Source organism: Nycticebus coucang, chromosome 9 (genome assembly GCF_027406575.1).
Source record: "Nycticebus coucang isolate mNycCou1 chromosome 9, mNycCou1.pri, whole genome shotgun sequence".
Taxonomy (NCBI): domain Eukaryota; kingdom Metazoa; phylum Chordata; class Mammalia; order Primates; family Lorisidae; genus Nycticebus; species Nycticebus coucang.
Window position 1 is genome coordinate 94,115,793 of NC_069788.1, and position 6,586 is coordinate 94,122,378.

At 41.7% G+C, this 6,586-nt stretch overlaps 1 pseudogene; it reads right to left on the reverse strand.

The window, feature by feature from the left end:
* Window positions 1–4,828: 4,828 nt before the first annotated feature.
* Window positions 4,829–5,197, reverse strand: LOC128594867 (60S ribosomal protein L22-like 1; annotated as a pseudogene).
* Window positions 5,198–6,586: the final 1,389 nt, after the last annotated feature.

Below are 6,586 nucleotides of genomic sequence, written 5' to 3' on the forward strand. Positions count from 1 at the left end.
TTTTTTATTAAAAAAAGATAATCTAGCCTGGCACAGTGGCTCATGCCTGTAATCCCAGCACTCTGGGTGGCCGAGGCGGGAGGATCCCTTGAGCTCAGGAGTTTGAGACCAGCCAGAGCAAGAGCAAGACCCCAGTCTCTAAAAATAAGTAAGTAAATAAATAAATAATTTTAAAAGGCAACAGCACAGTGGTTTAGGACCGTGGGTCCTACGCCAGGTCTCACTTCTGGATTTATCACCAGGTAACTGTGTCATCTCATTTAGTCCCTTTGTGCCTGAGTTCTGTTATCTGTGAACTAGGGACCTTTATAGTTCCTTCCTCGTGGTGGTGTTGGAGGACAAATGTCAAGCGCTTAGGACGATTACTCTAGGTGTCAGCTACTGTCATACTATTATTTTTAATACACAAATTGCCACGAGATCCCTCATTCCATGTATTTACCAGATGGTCCCATATCCCACATTAAATTTATAACCTAGTGATAGAGTAGTACAGTGATCTTTGAACTGTTCCCTCCCCTCACACATCCTAGTATCCTGTGAACATATTCAAATAAGAAATACATTTTCAAAAATCCTTGGGCTCAGCACCGGTGGCTCAAGCAGCTAAGGCGCCAGCCACATACACCTGAGCTGGCGGGTTCGAATCCAGCCTGAGCCCGCCAAACAACAATGCCGGCTGCAACCAAAAAATGGCCTGGCGTTGTGGCCCGTGCCTGTAGTCCCAGCTACGTGGGAGGCTGAGGCAGGAGAATCGCTTGAGCCCAGGAGCTGGAGGTTGCTGTGAGCTGTGATGCCACAGAACTCTACCCAGGGCGACAGCTGGAGGCTGTGCCTCAAAAAAAAAAAAAAAATCCTTGAAAAAGTGTTTTGAGTAATGACACACATATATGCACAATGGAATCTATCAGGATAGTCTGATATGGAATATCATCCATTTAAAAACAATGTATAGAGGCTTTTCTTTAGCATTGAAATATCTGCTTCTTTCTGTTTTCTCTTCCAAGTTAATATTTCCATTCTACTTCTCACACATTTATCTTAAGGTCATATAATTTTATGCTTAAAAATATTTTATTGGTCAACTTTTCCTACATTTCTTCAGAAATATTTATATAACTCAGCATTGTATTTATTTATTTTATATTCACTCTGTCACCCTAGATAGAGTGCCGTGGTGTCACAGCTCACAGCAACCTTCAGCTCTTGAGCTTAGGTGATTCTCTTGCCTCAGCCTCCCAAGTAGCTGGGACTATAGGCACCCGCCACAATGCCAGGCTATTTTGTTGTTGTTGTAGTTGTCATTGTTATTTGGCAGTCCCGGGCCAGGTTCGAACCTGCCAGCCCTGGTGTATGTGGCCAGCACCCTAACCACTGAGCTACAGGCACAGAGCCATAACTCAGAATTTTAAAATGTTATTTTATTTTCTGTGTCTTTAGGGCACTAGGTGCTAAAAATGGATTTCTGGATTTTGAGTCATTATCAATTATTACTAGTACATTATTACTAGATAAAATGATATCTTATGTTACAATGTGTGATAAGGTAGTTTTTAAAAATTAAAAAGTAAACCTTTATTGGAAACGTGTTTCATAACAAGCTGACAGACACATCCTATTTCATCTTATCTATCCATAGATGGATATGACATTGTCTGAACAAGGCAAGGTTCAGCACCTCTATTCTTATGTGTTATTGTTATAGATGTTTGGGCCAAGAACCTTTGTTCCTGTACATAGGACAGGAATGAATTTTATCACTTAAGTTTTTTCAATCCTTCTGTATCATAAACTAAAACTCCTATAGTGGTTGATGAGCAAAATCAATTACTAATATTAGGCAGAATCATGCCTTTCTTCAGTATGGTTACAGGAACCCAGGAAACACTGGATGTGCAAAATAATTTGTTGACTGTTCATCAGGGTTGTTCATTTTCTCAATTTCTGGGACACGCAGCTTTATCATGACTTGTCAAGGTTTATTCATGATATCTGTTACTCCTTCACTCAGAAGCTAAACTGCTAGCCTGAAAAAGGACTGGGGAAATTTTAAAATCATTGATTTGATTATACCTATAGTGATATATATATATATTTTTTTTTGCAGGCTTTTTTTTTTTTTTTCTGGGGCTGGGTTTGAACCCACCACCTCCAGCATATAGGGCCGGCACCCTACTCCATTGAGCCACAGGCGCTGCCCCGCAATGTACTATTTTTTTATAAGATGTGTTTTATCATATAGCTTCCTGTAAATATATTTTATCAAGGTGATGGAGCCGTAGAGTTTTGGAGCATTCTAGTTCTGGAAAATGTCCAATTGGCAAATAGTGCTCAGGTTCAAGCCATTCAGCCAGATCAGATTTATTTTCTTTGAGAAAAAAATAAATCCTCTGCTTTGTTTTTTAATTATATAAACCTCTTAATTTGTAATTTAAGGAGTATACCTTAAAAAAGAGAAATAAATTAAGGAATGCATCTCATAAGACAAATGACCTAGAGCAGTTAGGATAAAATTAAAATAACACATTTGTTTTACAGTAAGTTATAAAACAAGAAAAATTAATATTTGTTTCTCTTTAGTCTTGAATAAAGAAATAAAGCTAAAACATGAGTTATCTGTGAAGCAAGGATTATGTTAAAATATATAGTATTGTAAATATATATATGAATTTTTGAATTTCGGAGTCTAATCTTTAAGAATAATGACTTAAGAATCAAGTGTTAAAATCAGTATAATTACATTAATTTCATAAGACAGCATCAAGAGTAAACATTTTCTATGTATTTCAGGGATGAAGAACACATAAGAATGTTAAAGGTTCATTTTTCTGGCACATAAATTTCAAAAATAGGAAGTAGAGAACATAGAAACTTTTTTTTTTTTTTTGTAGAGACAGAGTCTCACTTTATGGCCCTGGGTAGAGTACCGTGGCATCACACAGCTCACAGCAACCTCTAACTCCTGGGCTTACGCGATTCTCTTGCCTCAGCCTCCCAAGTAGCTGGGACTACAGGCGCCCGCCACAACGCCCGGCCATTTTTTTGTTGCTGCAGTTTGGCCGGGGCTGGGTTTGAACCCACCACCCTCGGCATATGGGGCCGGCGCCCTACTCACTGAGCCACAGGCGCCGCCCCCATAGAAACATTTTTAAAACTAAAATGAGGATAGACTACAATCAGAATAAATATTTCATGTGACTAGATAAAAATAAGCTTTAACAACTCATAAACAATACACTGTCACCCTGAAAGAAATTCAGGTGTAATCTATGGGTTTTTGTTTTATCTAAAGCATTTTGAAATGTCGAGTAGCCCCAGCAAACATTTTAGTTGCTCTGGAAAGAGTGTCACAAACCAATATTGCTTCCGCTGTTCTAAATTGCATGTTGTCCTCAAGGCAAGTATGAAATTAGCTGAAAAAATTGCTCATGTTTAAATGCATTTTAAAAAGCTATTTTCAGCTTCAGTGTCTGTTAGCCAGGCTTGTTTGCTGTACTCTCCAGGGATGCTCTGTCATGAATGATGCATTTTATGAAAAAGGATGGCCGTCACACAGAAATTGTCAAATTCCCACCTTGCTGCTCTCCCCTACGATGATGTGGGCTGTGGTATCCCATTCCCAATGCTAAACTTCACCTCCTATATAAAATGTCGTGCTTCAACTTTAGTGGAGGTTTTGCCAAATCAATATTTTGGATCATTTCTGCATGAGGCACCTTTCACCCCCTGCCCCAGAGTCACCTTAGTGAGATCTGGGGAAGAAAGGGGGTAGCTTTCTTGGTTAGGTGGGAGAAGACCTTCTGTGAGTGCAAGTTTATTCTCAGACACATCAAATTTTAGGCAAGAAAGCACCTGGCAACTGATGAACAAGAAATAAATTCTCAAACTCTAATGGCCCATGTATCCAAATCTGAGGACCACTATTGTGATAAATATTGATAGATAGATCATACATGTATATGTAATAGGTAAATACACTTATGGGATTTGTTTACATAAGTAAATAAGTGCACCAACAAATGTTGGTGCTCAACCTTTTGTAAATTTTTATTTTCATTTTTAGTTTTTGAGACGGAGTCTCACTGGGTCGCCCTGGGTAGAGTGCTGTGGCCTCACAGATCACGGCAACCCCAAACTCTTGGGCTTGTGCCAGTTCTTGCCTCAGCCTCCACAGCAGCTGGGAACTACAGGTGCCTGCCACAACACCTGGCTAGCAAACTTTCTTCCTTTTTTTTTTTTTTAAAGTTTGGGTGAGCCACCCAAGAAGTTTGGAGACTGCAGGTGGCCTCCACAAGAGGCTGTGGGGGCAGCAGGTAAGGCAGTGACACAGCCGACCGCCATATTTGTTCTTTCCTCTCTTCTCTCTTGGCCCCTCGGACCTCTCCTCCCCCTCTCTCCCCGTCCCTTCTGCCCCTGCAGCCTCTGCGGTACCCCAGGCATAAGGTGCCCTTCCCAGGCTTTCCTTCCGGGTGACGTCTCTCTCTGGGAAGAAACCGAGGACACCTGTTCTCAGCACTGGCCGCATTTATTCTTTGTTCATGTTGTTCCCCCATTAAGTGGGTGGTGGGAGAATTGTCTGTAAATAGGAAGCAGTGTTGGTTTTTCTGATATCTCCTTTTATCCTTTGCCATCTCCCCCATTCAGCAGGGCTGTCCAGGAAGAGATGTGAAGGTGGCCCAGAGCTGGGAACAAAGAGCCTCTGTTCTTTCTTTCTTTTTTTTTTGAGAGCAATGATTTTATTCACTGATAAACTAAAAGCCGACTTTTAGATGTTCCTTTCTTGTGTAACCTTCATTTGTGTTATCAACAAGCAAAGCAAAGGCTTCATCTAGTCCTTAGACTCTGATCCATCTTCATGTTGACTAATCTGGAAGTAACGAAGTTTATAAGTCTCCTTATCAGATGCGACCACTCAAAGCCAATCATAAAGATTGTTCTTCTTAAGGTATTTCTTGGTAAGGTATTTCAAATACCCTTTAGAGAACTGTTTCTCAGAAACAACTGTGATTTTATTTTTGAAGCGTTCAATGTGAACAACATTCCCAAGATTTCTAGTTTTTCCATTGACTTTAACCTTCTCCTATAGAAACTGCTCAAATTTTCCAGAATCAACAATTCCATCTTTTACTGGATGAGTAAGGTCCAAATTAAATTTCCAGGTTGACCTCTTGGGCTTCTTGTCTTTCTGACGTGCCATCTTAAAGGCTGCACGAACAGAGAAGGAGCCTCTGTTCTTGATCATAAGCAAGCTTCAAGAAGATGTCAGAACTTAGAAAGTAGATGCAGGACTGGGTGCAGGGGCTCACGCCTGTAATCCTAGCACTAGTGGGGGCAGAGGCAGGTGGATTGCCTGAGCTCAGGAGTTCAAGATCAGCTTGACCAAAGTGAGAACTTGTCTACTTAAAAAAATAGAAAAACTGGTGCTGTGGCGGGTTGCTTGAGCCTGAGAGTATGAGGTTACTGTAAGCTATGACACCATGACACTCTACCCAGGGCACCTGAGTGAGACTCAGTTTCCCCCAAAAAATACCCCAAGAAAGCAGATTCAATAGAACCCACGTGGAGTGAGCAGTAAGCTGCTTTTCCCTAGACTGGCAGGGATGGGACAGGTGCGAAGGGAGAGAATCTGGGAGAGGCTGCAGGTGTTTAAAGCAGGGCTTCCAAGGGTGGGACCATTGTGATGGGACACTTAGGAAAGCTGTGGGGCAGCTTCTTGCTGTTGTGACAATGAGGATGCCACTGAGATTTGGGGCAGTATGGGCAGGGATGTGGGTAAGAGCAACAGTTCCACACAATAGAGCATCACCTGCATTCTGCACGCGTCTCAGATAGCTTCCTGCCAGGCATTTGTGCAGTTGGAAAACCTGTTTATGATGACTAGAGCCTAGAATCTTGCTCTTTTTTTGCATGAGCCATGAACTTCTACCATTAAAGTGACTAGTTCCCTCCTTCCTTCCACCTCTGCTGTCAGGTGGAAGCTCCTGCGAGGGCTTTACATGTCATTCATTTAGACTTTGGTGTGAAAGAAATTTTCCAACAGATGGAAGGAGAAGTCAGCCAATCAAGCAAGGGGCAGAATGTGGCAAAGGGCTGGGTGCTCATGAGGTGCCTGCAAACTGACTGGGTGACGTCTTCTCCCCCGAGGGGCAGTGAGCGTAGTGTGACTGGGGGGAGTCAGAGACCTGGTGTCAGCCTCTGGCTTTCTCTTCATGTTGTGGTTTGACCTTGGAGAGTCCCTTTTCTCTTTAGGCCTTCCTCAGTGTCCTCATCTTAAAAAAAAAATAATGAGGGAACAGTCTGGAAGTTCCTCAAAGGTCAAATGTAGAGTTACCATATGACCAGCAATTCCACTCCTAGGTATAAACCCAAGAGGCATGAAAACATATGGCCCCCCAAACTTGTACATGGAAGTTCATAGTTGCATTATTCGTAATCACTAAAGATTGTAAACAACCCACTTGTCCAACAATGGATGGATGATAAACATGGTGATGTGATATATCCGTACAGCGGACTATTATCAGACATAAAAGGAACGAAGACAAACAAATGGACCTGGTAAACATCGTGTTCAGTGAAAGAAGCC